Below are 12,642 nucleotides of genomic sequence, written 5' to 3'. Positions count from 1 at the left end.
CCAGCGCCGACACCCTCCTTCAGAGTTGCGACGGCCGGCACAGTAACACGTTTCTTCTTCAATGAGTGGCGCTTCCAGCTCCTTCCGACATGCAGTCCCTCAGAAGGCCCAAAACAGCAGCAGGCACTTCCAAAGAACTCTGTGGAGCTGGGGGTTGGAGTCTGCTGCCCCTGAGACTTCAGCAGGAGGCAAGCTCGTTTCCAAACCCTTGGAGATACTTCACAAGTTGAAAGCAAAGTACACAAAGTTCCTTTCTCCTTCCTTTGGCAGTAAGGCAACCACTGCAGGCCAATCCCCCAAGCAGCACTTCAGCTTGGGAATAGTCTCTCCTCAGTTTCTTCAGGTTCCTCTCCTCAGTAAAGGTTTCTTCTTGTAGTCCAAAAGTGATCTAATTTAAAAAGTCTTTTCTGCCCCCCGGGGCCTGTTTGCCTTGGTTTTTTGGCGTTTCTGGCCCGGGGGGAGGGGGGGGCAGAAAAGCCCACTAGAGCCAGTAATCTTTTTTTTAAAAATGGAAGTGACCTCTTGAGGAAGGGTTGCTTCCAGGGGGCTCATTTTGAAAAAATGTGTATTCTCCCCCCCGGGGGCAGATCGGCCCATGTATTTGGCCTTTCTGCCCCCAGGGGGTGCAGTATACCTCACTAGACACCAGGGAGTTCTTTAATCATGTAAAGGAAGCAACCTCTTGGGCAAGGGTCGCTTCCTTAGGGGGCACCATTTTTAAAGGCTTTTCTGCCCCCCGGGGACTGTTTGCCTTGTTTTTTTGGCGTTTCTGGCCCCAGGGGGGCAGAAAAGCCCACTAGAGCCAGGGATCTTTTAAAAAAAACTGGAAACTTCCCCTTGCAGAAGGGTCTCTTCCAGGGGCCTCATTTAAAAAAAAATTGTATTCTGCCGTGTATTTGGCCTTTCTGCCCCCAGGGGGTGCAGAATACCTCACTAGACACCAGGGACTTTCTCGAAATTAAAATGGAAGCGACCCCTTGGGCAAAGGTCGCTTCCAGGGGGCAGATTATTTAAATAAATGTGGTTAATGTTTTTTCTGCCCCTCCTGGGGACAGATCTCTCCATTTCGTTTGGCCTTTTTGCCCTAGGCTGGAGGGGGAGGTAGAAAACCCTACTAGGCACCAGGGATTTATTTCTTTTGGAAGGGGGGCACAATTCTGCTGTTTTCTGCCGCGTCCTCAGACAAGCTCACCCGATCCCTTGGGCAAGTTCATCCCCCATTTTTGCACAACCCTATTTGAAGGCCCATCTGGCAGATTGACCAATTGGGTAGTGACATAGTGTGCTATAATGTTAATTCTTTTCTTTTTTATGAATAGCAATTGTAATGCTCTATTTCTCCCATTCTGTTCTAGTTGAAAGCTTTTGCTCTTTAGACTGTTCCAGGTTGCGGTTTCGCTACTATTAAAAACCAAAATATATTTTATTTGCATTTTACAGTACATAAACACACCAAGCATGTCACATAAAACCATCAGCCACCACCCTTCATCCCCCCCGCCCTCCCCCCTCTCCCGCCAAACCACATTCCCTCCTTTCTCTTGACTGGACTGTGTATTTCTTCTCCAGGAGTTCCAAAGTGCAGTAAAACCTTCCACCCAACCAGAGCAGCCGAGTATCTCCCCTCACTTGTTTACAATCCTCCGTCCAATCCACGGTATCGGCGCCATTTCCCCCATACTCTGGTGAACTTCTTAGGGCACCCCCTTTCCTTATACGTGACCCTCTGTGCTACCATGTATAGGTCCATACCCCTCCTCCACTCATCCTACCTCGGCGGGGTGGGGGCCCCCCACGTGCGCGTCACATCCCTCTTAGCCACCACCAAAGCCAGAACGACAAAGATCACAAGTGGGTGGCTTAGATCGATATCATTCGTTGTGCCCAGCAGCACCAATTCTGATAGATGCATCTGCCAGTGGATTCCTCACCTTGTGAATATCCCCCTTGCGTCAGCAACATTCGGAAATTCTTTTGTAGCTGCGCGCCGACGTGGACGTGGACGACGTCATAGAGGCACGGCATTGCACGCGCCTCCGCTGACGTCACCGACACTACAATAGGCCCACGCCGGCGTGATAACATCAGCTCCCTTTTTTCCACGTCGTTGACGCTAACGGTTTCGGGAATCTCAGTAGCCAACAGGTGACTTTGTTACCTTATTATTCATTTTCTGCTTCGTTGTATCTTGTTTCTTCACGATGTCGACAAAGAAGACCGGCTTCAAGCCCTGCAGGGAGTGCGGGAAAATGATGTCCATTACAGACCCGCACGAGGACTGCATTTGGTGTTTGAGCTCTGACCATGATGTGGATGGATGTTCATCTTGTCGGAAGATGAACCCGAAGGCCCTGAGAGAAAGAGAGACCAAACTCCTGGTAGCGAAGCTGAAGGCTGGCAAGGGAAAATCTTCGAGGTCTCGCTCTCGACCGGCGAGGTCGAGGTCAAGATCGAAGTCAAGATCCAGATCTCGAGAGGAGTCGTCTTCGAAGTCCGCTTCAGACCATGCTTCGAAGTCGAGAAGGAGACATAAGAAGAAGAGGCATGAGTCCCGACGTCATTCCGGTAAGGAGTCGGGCTCGAGGTCGAGGTCACAGAAGAAGGTACGTTCCAAGGTGGTCACGCTGGATGTCTCGGATCATGATGGGGAGGCCTCGCTTTCGGAGTCGCAGGTACAGTCGCCGACTCCGGCTTCGAATCCGTCTCCGGCGCCGTCCCCGGCCCGAGATGAGGAGGTTCAGGTGGATGTGGATTCTGCGCCTGTCGAAGAGCCGAATCCGAACCCTCCACAAGACCAGCCTGAGGGTTTTCAGCCACCCTTCCCAGCCCCAGGCCAGGACCCATCAGCGTTTTTAAACGCTATGTATGGCGTATTTTAAAGGGCGTGGTACCCCTCTGGCGCACCTCCGGGTCCCATGGGTCCTCTGGCCTTCAATTTAGGAGTCCCTCACTCCTATCCTCCTGCTCCATTCATGCCTTTTATGCCGGCTCTGATGCCGCCATGGCGATACCCGGCTCCGCCGAGGTCGTCGACGCCGGTTCCGGCGTCGCCCGCTCCAGATCGTCCTCAAGAGCATCCCACTGGGCCTTCGGATTCTATACTGACATCGATCCTGGCTCCGTCGGAGCCTGTCAGGCGAAGTCTTCCTCAGGGTCTGTCGTGAAGTAATAAGGACCCACCTCTCGATACCTCCAATTCCGAATGTAGTAAATACACAGAATCTTGGAGTGATCAAGCGGGGGGGAAAAGGGAATTAGGAAGGGAACAGCAGGGAAGGAGATCTGGAAAGGAAAAGTTAGTAACAGTAACAAATACTCCAGAATCCAAAGTAGTCTAATGATCCTTTAAAACCAAAGTGAGAATGTCTGGAACACAAGCCTCTAAAATAACACTCTATGAATCCAATAGACTTCTTGTACATTTGCATTCATTAACCACACTCTTATTCACAAGGTTGTTTGACCTCACGTCTTGTGAATTGCGACAGATTCTTCCTTAACAGGAAATAGCACAACACCTTAGTAAATAACCCCTTTACCAAAGTTTGAAAAGAAGCCTCTTAAAACAATGTGCAGTCTTTTACATTAACTTCTGTAACATCTCTTTTGGCCAATTCGCCAAATATTCCAACAAAGAATTGCGCCAAAATATCTCTGCAATTGACATAGAATTTACGCGCCTTTAATTAGCTTTGCTCTCCTCAAAATAAGTTACACAACCATTTCCATCAATGAGAAATCCTTGTATAGTTCAAAGAAAAAACACATGAAGAGAATCAGAATTTCTGTGCATTTAAATCATCATTGTAAATAGCAATTAAATAAACACCTTTTGATTATTTGCGCCATGAACACAGATTTATTATTCCCTACCTGTAAAGTACGACCTACTCTACTTCACTGAAGGTCAATACGTCACCTCTGGACACTCAAAAACGACTCTGCTCGTCAGGAAACCTGTAAACTGGGGAAGCTGGAACCTGCCACGCCCCCTGGAACGATCTCCGAAAGCCTCCGGAGTATTCACAGCCAAAATGCAGGATATGCCACAAAACAGGATGGGGAGCAAGAAGAATCCACAGCCACACCTCAGAATCAACCAGAATAGTGAGCACAGGAGACAGGGCGCGGTCGCGTAGGTTAGCGTGCCTACGGCGCTGACGTACGCGACCAGTCTATGAAAGCTCACGCATTAGGCGGACGCTTTCTACATGCCAAACCTCACGCATTAGGCGGAACGCTATTAGGCAGCGTTTTAAGGAAAGGCAACCAATGCAGATAGCCTAACAATGATGCAGGGCAGAAGAACATGCAGGCCTAGAACACACCAGCCACCAACGCCCTCCCAAGGATGGCTGATGCATCTTGCCACATGGGTACCCCTGAAAGCTGAGTGGGGCGGGCCCTAGACCGCAAGCCACCCGAGCCCTGACAGTACACCCCCCTCCCAAGAGCGGTCTAGGGCCCGGCTTCAAAGGGTGAAGGAGGTGGAAACGGCGTAGTAAGCGAGGGGCATGAACATTGACAGCCGGCTCCCAGGAATCATTCTCAGCACCGTACCCCTTCCAGGAGACAAGATACCACAACCTGGAGCCCCGACGCTTAGAATCCAAAATGTTCTGCACCTCATACTCCCAATTGCCATGAACTAAAATTGGTGCTGGACGGGGAGCCAGGTTCTGATTAGCAGGCTTAAGAAGGGAAGTATGAAAGACCGGATGAATGCGCAGGGATCTGGGCAACAACAGTTTGAATGTCACAGGGTTCACCTGACGCAGGACTGGATAAGGACCAATGAACTTAGGTTGAAACATACTCCTATGCTTAAAGTTCAAGTTCTTCGTGGAGAGCCAAACTTTGTCTCCAGGGGCATACACAGGACCTGAACGATGTTTTTTATCATACTGCTCTTTATACTTTCTCTTGCTTTGTAATAAACGATCTTGGATCTGACGATGAATAGTTTGCATAAGTTGCACAGAGTCTCTAACTGCCGGCACACCACTCCCATCATTGGGTAGAGTCAATGGAATGGTGTTAGGTACATAGCCATAAAGAGCCTCAAACGGAGAGGATCCGGTCGAGGAATGAGGCGAAGTATTGTAGGCAAACTCAGCGATCCAAAGTAAATCTAACCAAGATTTCTTAGAGTCCGTAACATAACATCTCAAATATTGCTTCAAAGTTTGGTTCAGTCTTTCAGTCTGCCCATCAGTTTGAGGATGATAACTTGTGGACATATTGGAAGTAATCTGTAGATTCTTACACCATTGTTGCCAGAATTTGGAAGAAAACTGAGAACCACGATCTGAAAGCAGAACTGAAGGCAAGCCATGTAAGCGCACCACATGTTGCAAGAATAACTGCGCTAATTGTCCAGCAGAAGGTAATTGCTTACAAGCAATGAAATGTGCATATTTGGTTAAACTGTCCACAACTACTAGAATCACAGTATGCTGATTGATTGGTGGCAAGTCAGTAATGAAATCCAATGAAATATGTTTCCATGGTTCAGTTGGTGTTGGTAAAACCTGCAAAAAACCTTTTGGTTTCGTGTGATCGGATTTAAATCTTGCGCAGACTTCACAATCATTAGCCATCTTTATTACATCCTTCTGCAGCGTAGGCCACTAAAACATCTTTTGTATTTTCTCCACAGTCTTTCTGGGGCCTGGATGTCCTGCCATAGGATGTGAATGTAACCAGATGAACACAGTTTCCTGTAATTTCAAAGTGGGCAGATATACATTTTTTTCATGGAAAGGTATTCCTTCTTTGATAGTTTGATCTTTTTCGGGGCTCAACCATAGTTTCCATTGAGAAGGAGGAAAACTTTCATGAATATTCTCTAGAAACTGATCTGCTGAGAGCACACTGATTACCTTGCCAGGATCGATTATAGGTTGTGGAGTTCCTTCAAAGCGATGCAAAGAAGAGTCTTTTCTGGACAAAGCATCAGCTTTTTTATTGTCTTGTCCTGGGCGAAAAGTTACTATGAAATCATACTCGGCAAAGAACATCATCCATCGGAGTTGTCGCGGGGTTAACATTCTAGCTGAACTCATGAACTGTAGATTTCTATGATCTGTATAGACTGTTACAGTAAATTTCGCTCCCATTATGTAGTGTCTCCATTCTTTGAAGGCCTCGAGTATAGCAAGCAATTCTTTCTCAGCTATAACATAGTTTTGCTCTGCGGGATTTAGTTTTCGAGACATGTAAGCAACTGGATGCATTTGACCAGTAGTGTGATGCCTTTGAGAGAGAATGGCTGCAATGGCTACATCAGAAGCATCAGCTTCAACGATGAAAGGTTCTTCTACGTTGGGATGCATGAGGACGGGAGCTTCAGTAAAGGCTTTTTTTAGCTTCTGGAACGCATTTTCAGCTTCAGAGGTCCATTCAAATTTCACCTTCTTCCTCAACAAACATGTAATAGGAGCCACCACAGCAGAAAAGTGATCAATGAAGCGCCGGTAAAAATTTGCAAAGCCCAAGAAGCATTGTATATCTCGAACCGATGTTGGAGTAGGCCATTCAGCAACTGCTTTAATCTTTCTGTCAGTCATTTTCATTCCAGTTGGTGTGAGGAGAACTCCCAAGAATTCAACTTCTCGAACATGAAAATCACACTTAGATAGTTTACAATACAAGTTGTGAGACTGAAGAGTGCTCAAAACCTTTTTGACGTGGACTTCATGTTGAGCTTCAGAATCGGAATAAATCAAAATATCGTCTATATAAACGATAACAAAAAGATCCAAAAATTCTTTCAAAGCATCATTCAGAAAAAACTGGAAAGCCGCTGGTGCATTGCACAGCCCGAATGGCATTACCATGTATTCAAACAATCCATATCGAGTTTTGAAAGCAGTCTTCCATTCATCACCTTGCCTGATACGCACCAAATGGTAGGCCCCTCTAAGGTCCAATTTGGTGTAAATTTCGGCCTTTTTAACTTGGTCCAACAGTACAGGGATGAGTGGTAATGGATATTTATTTTTTATAGTGATTTTATTCAACGCCCTATAGTCGATACAGGTTCTTAATTCTCCATTTGCTTTTGGAATGAAAAACAACGGAGATGCTGCCGGGGACTTGGAGGGGCGGATGAAACCATTCTCTAAATATTGATCAAGATACTGTCGTAAATGTTGGTTCTCTTTTTCAGACAGAGCATAGATGCGGCAATTTGGGACACTAGAACCTGGTACGAGATCAATTTGACAGTCATAGCTACGATGAGGAGGGAGGAGGGCTGCCTTAGCTTCACTGAAAACCTCTGCGTATTCCTTGTACATTATAGGTAAAAGTGTTTCTTTTTCTTCTGCTGTGGCCAATTGACTTAAAGTTGGTTTTGAGGTGTTTAGACAAGAAGAATGGCAAAAATCAGACAGGAAAACCAGTTCTCTCTTCCGCCAATCTATGGTTGGATTATGTAAACAAAGCCAAGGCATTCCAAGAATGAAACCATATTGAGGTGCTTGAATAACATCAAATTGAAGCTCTTCCTTATGTAATTGCCGTTTAGCATCTTCACAAAACATAATGACTTTAGAAGTTTGCATGGTTACTGGCCCTCCAGCTAATATCTTTCCATCCACAGCTTGGACAATTTCTGGAGTCTCTTTTTGTTCACAAATGATTCCCAGGCGTTGGGCAGTTTCTAAGTCCACAAAATTACCTGTAGCCCCGGAATCAACTAACACTTCCATTTGGCATGTTTCCCGAGTTAGCCTGATTTGCACTGCTAATCTAAAATGTGCTTTGTAGTTAGAGACACATGAATTCACAGAAGGGAAGGCAATGGTTCCCAAGAGATCTCCCTTCAAACATCTTGGGCCAGCTAGTTTTCCGACTTTTGATCTGTTTTTTCCAGAGCTGCTGACTTGCTAGGGTTAGAAATTCTTCCTTTAGGTTTAGTTAGGCAGTCCTTTACAAAATGACCTTTTCGTCCGCAATAAAGACATTGACCATTTTTACGTCGACTTTCTTTTTCTTCTTTAGACAAAGGTTGTCTTAAAGTCCCAATTTCCATAGGTTCAGCCCCAGCTTCAGAGTTTGCGAATTGAGATCTGGATTTTGTTTCTGATCTCCAAGTAGGTTTGTCTATTCTTTTTTTATCAGACCTTCGTTCAGAGAGTCTATGATCTAAACGCAGAGTCAGATTAATCAACTCAGAACACACTGTTGGTTGAGGGTCTATTTGCGCCAAAACATCTTTTAGGTCGTCTTTCAAACCCTGATAAAAAAGAGCTGCCCTTTTTTCCTCAGGCCAGGAAGTTTCGGCAATCAGTCTGTTGAAGTGTGATAAATAAGAGACAAGGTCCCTGTTTCCTTGTTTTAACTGAAGCAATTCTCGATCTGCTGATAAGGTCACAGTTCGTCGATCGAAAACCTTTTCAAATTCTTCCACAAAACGTTTCCAATTATATAACAAAGTGTCATCTTGTCTGACCAAAGGAACTGCCCAGTTTGCGGCATCTCCGGTTAAATAAGAAATCAGGAACGCAATCTTAGACTGAGGGGTTGGAAACGCTGCTGGTCTACAAGCAAAATGTAATTCAATTTGGGTCAAAAAGATTTGCACCTTGGAGGAATCCCCAGAAAATCGTTCAGGAGCTGCAAGAGGAATCTGGGGAGGAACAGTGACTGCTATGTTCGTAGTTCCCCTACCAGCACCAGTTTCCTGTACATCTTCAGGAAGAGGAGTACTCTGTAGTTGAATATTGTCTACCTTAGCCGCTAACAAGGCGGTTGCATTCATTGTTTCTTTTAAATCTGCTTGCATACGCATAAGGGCCGACATTAAATCATTAATGGTAGTCATTATGACTTCACGTACAGACCAGGAGGAATATAATTCGTGGGCTCACTATTCTGTCAGGCGAAGTCTTCCTCAGGGTCTGTCGTGAAGTAATAAGGACCCACCTCTCGATACCTCCAATTCCGAATGTAGTAAATACACAGAATCTTGGAGTGATCAAGCGGGGGGGAAAAGGGAATTAGGAAGGGAACAGCAGGGAAGGAGATCTGGAAAGGAAAAGTTAGTAACAGTAACAAATACTCCAGAATCCAAAGTAGTCTAATGATCCTTTAAAACCAAAGTGAGAATGTTCTGGAACACAAGCCTCTAAAATAACACTCTATGAATCCAATAGACTTCTTGTACATTTGCATTCATTAACCACACTCTTATTCACAAGGTTGTTTGACCTCACGTCTTGTGAATTGCGACAGATTCTTCCTTAACAGGAAATAGCACAACACCTTAGTAAATAACCCCTTTACCAAAGTTTGAAAAGAAGCCTCTTAAAACAATGTGCAGTCTTTTACATTAACTTCTGTAACATCTCTTTTGGCCAATTCGCCAAATATTCCAACAAAGAATTGCGCCAAAATATCTCTGCAATTGACATAGAATTTACGCGCCTTTAATTAGCTTTGCTCTCCTCAAAATAAGTTACACAACCATTTCCATCAATGAGAAATCCTTGTATAGTTCAAAGAAAAAACACATGAAGAGAATCAGAATTTCTGTGCATTTAAATCATCATTGTAAATAGCAATTAAATAAACACCTTTTGATTATTTGCGCCATGAACACAGATTTATTATTCCCTACCTGTAAAGTACGACCTACTCTACTTCACTGAAGGTCAATACGTCACCTCTGGACACTCAAAAACGACTCTGCTCGTCAGGAAACCTGTAAACTGGGGAAGCTGGAACCTGCCACGCCCCCTGGAACGATCTCCGAAAGCCTCCGGAGTATTCACAGCCAAAATGCAGGATCTGCCACAAAACAGGATGGGGAGCAAGAAGAATCCACAGCCACACCTCAGAATCAACCAGAATAGTGAGCACAGGAGACAGGGCGCGGTCGCGTAGGTTAGCGTGCCTACGGCGCTGACGTACGCGACCAGTCTATGAAAGCTCACGCATTAGGCAGACGCTTTCTACATGCCAAACCTCACGCATTAGGCGGAACGCTATTAGGCAGCGTTTTAAGGAAAGGCAACCAATGCAGATAGCCTAACAATGATGCAGGGCAGAAGAACATGCAGGCCTAGAACACACCAGCCACCAACGCCCTCCCAAGGATGGCTGATGCATCTTGCCACATGGGTACCCCTGAAAGCTGAGTGGGGCGGGCCCTAGACCGCAAGCCACCCGAGCCCTGACAGAGCCGTTGGTGGATCCGGCTGCGAAGGTCCAGAAGGGAAGGTCCAGAAGGGAAGCACAACGCCTTTTGGAGGAGCAAAGATATTTGGAGTCTCGTCCTGATATGGAGGAAGGTGAACTGGAGGATGATTGTTTTGAGGATCTGGCTGATGCTGGTAGTCTGGATTTTTCTCCGGAGTGGGAGTTAACATCCGGCTCTGATACGCCTTCAAAGGACGTCCAGCCTTATCATGTGGTGATGAGGAAGGCAGCAGAACTTCTGCAATTGACTTTGCCAACAGTGGAGTTTAAGTCTAATCTTCTTACTGAAGTTTTGCATTCACCTAGCTCTGTGGTGGAACCATTGCTTCCGTTGAAGAACTGGGTTTTAAGACCCAGCGGCGCCAGGGGCACGCCCAAAGTCTTCGGGTTCACCTGTCTTAGAATACAGAGACACGGGACTCTTCGTGGCGGCGTCAAAGATCGAATTTATTGACTGCAGCCAGTAACAGAAGTCCTAGAAATCATCACGGTATGAGTTCTCGGGAGACTGCTCAATTTTACAAAGCAAGTCATCCCTTTTTATGCCAAAAATCACATTCCAGACAAATACCTAACATTTACAAACTGTCCAATCACATGTATCCACACCAGAGGTATCGCATGACGGTAAAACCCACTTTTCAGTTGCCTAGCCCATGATCAATAATCGGTCAAACCCAACATTCTTCTTTAGACAGGTCGAACTAACCCATAATAAAAAAGGCCACAACCCAGTCATAAATAGACCATAAAGAAGGGAGCAGAAACAGGTGAGAGTAGGATAAGGCATTTTTGTGTGCAGTAAAACTTTACGATGTCCTGTGCTTTGATCCTCAATCTTGATCAGCTAAAGGGCAGGAACTGGTTTTACAAGGTCAGCTTCAGGCAACAGGGTCAGTTCACTCAGGTCAAACAGAAGTCAGCACGAACTGGAGCTAAGGTGTACATGTCCTTAAAAAGACTAGTTCAGCCACAGTCATCCGCCTATGTGAGGGCAACTACAAAATGGCTGCCATACACAAAATGGAACCCAAGGGTTCAAAACGACATCCCTAAATACGTAGTGAATCCATCGGTCTAACGTGATGAAAACACTCATACTTGCCGCACTAACTAGAAACTGTTCGCTAATATCAAATTCGTAACGAAACCATGACCTTTATGAAACGGGTTCAGAATTCACGGAACCTCACCGTTTAATGAAGCCTTAACGGAACCTATTATGGAGGTGTGGAAAAAACCACTGTCAGCTCCTGCAGTATCCAAGAGTGTGGCGAGAAGATACAGGGTTGCACCTGAGGACCCTGCTTTTCTGACGTCTCATCCGTCACCTGAGAGTCTAGTCATACAGGCAGCCTGTTCCCAAAAGAATGTGAGTGCCTTTCCTCAGGTCCCTGGTGACAAAGAGGCTAAGAAGCAAGATCAGGTGGCTAAAAAGACCTTCTCCTCTGCAAGTATGGCGTTGAAGTCAACTAATGCCACTTGCCTTATGGGGAGGTATGTGCATGCTCTTATGGACACAATATATGATAGCAGGAGAGATTTTGAGGAGGGTCTATTGGATGCACAGGCTGCGGCACGCCAAGTGATACAGAGTGGTCTGGACACTGCGGACTCGGTGGCACGTATCATGGGCACTGCGGTTGCCACTAGGAGATCGGCTTGGCTGAAATCTTCAGACTTTTCGGCAGATGTTCAGGCGGCTTTGCTGGATCTGCCGTTTGATGGATCTGGCCTCTTTGGCAAGAAGGCTGATACGGCCTTGGAAAGGTTTAAAGACAGTAGATCAACTGCTAAGTCTTTAGGGCTTCAAATCAGAGGTTCTTCAGCCAGGAAGTTCGGAGGTTTTGGACGCTCTTCCTTTCTCAACTATGGGCAAGGTCAGCAGCAGCAGCAACAGCAGCAGCAGCAGCAGAACCTCTTGTACAGATCTTATAGGGGAAAGCAAAGAACTAGGCCTCGAGGTCATCAAGCCTCTTCCTCCTCTACCTCCTCTAACCCCCCATACTCAGAAAAGCAGCCCTAGATCCGCCATGCAGGATCATGTGGGTCCGGTGGGGGGTCAGCTTACCTACTTTCTACGGGATTGGGAATTGGTAACATCAGATCTTTGGGTTCTCAATCTCGTAGAGAATGGGTATGACCTTCCCTTTCGGGAATTTCCTCCCAATTACCCTCCTTGCCAAGGTTTTTGCACGGAGGAACATCTGTTACTCCTACAGGAGGAGGTGCTAACACTGTTAAGAAAGGGTGCGATAGAGGTGGTCCCTGAGCAGGAAAGGGGTCAGGGATGCTACTCCCGGTATTTTCTGATACCCAAAAAGGATGGCAGGCTTCGTCCGATCCTGGATCTAAGGATCTTGAATCTCTATCTGAGACAAGAGAAATTCAAGATGCTCACCCTTGCACAGGTTCTTCAGGCGTTGCTGGAAGAAG

This window comes from Lissotriton helveticus, chromosome 8 (genome assembly GCF_964261635.1).
Source record: "Lissotriton helveticus chromosome 8, aLisHel1.1, whole genome shotgun sequence".
Lineage (NCBI taxonomy): Eukaryota > Metazoa > Chordata > Amphibia > Caudata > Salamandridae > Lissotriton > Lissotriton helveticus.
Note: the sequence above shows the minus strand (reverse complement) of the source record.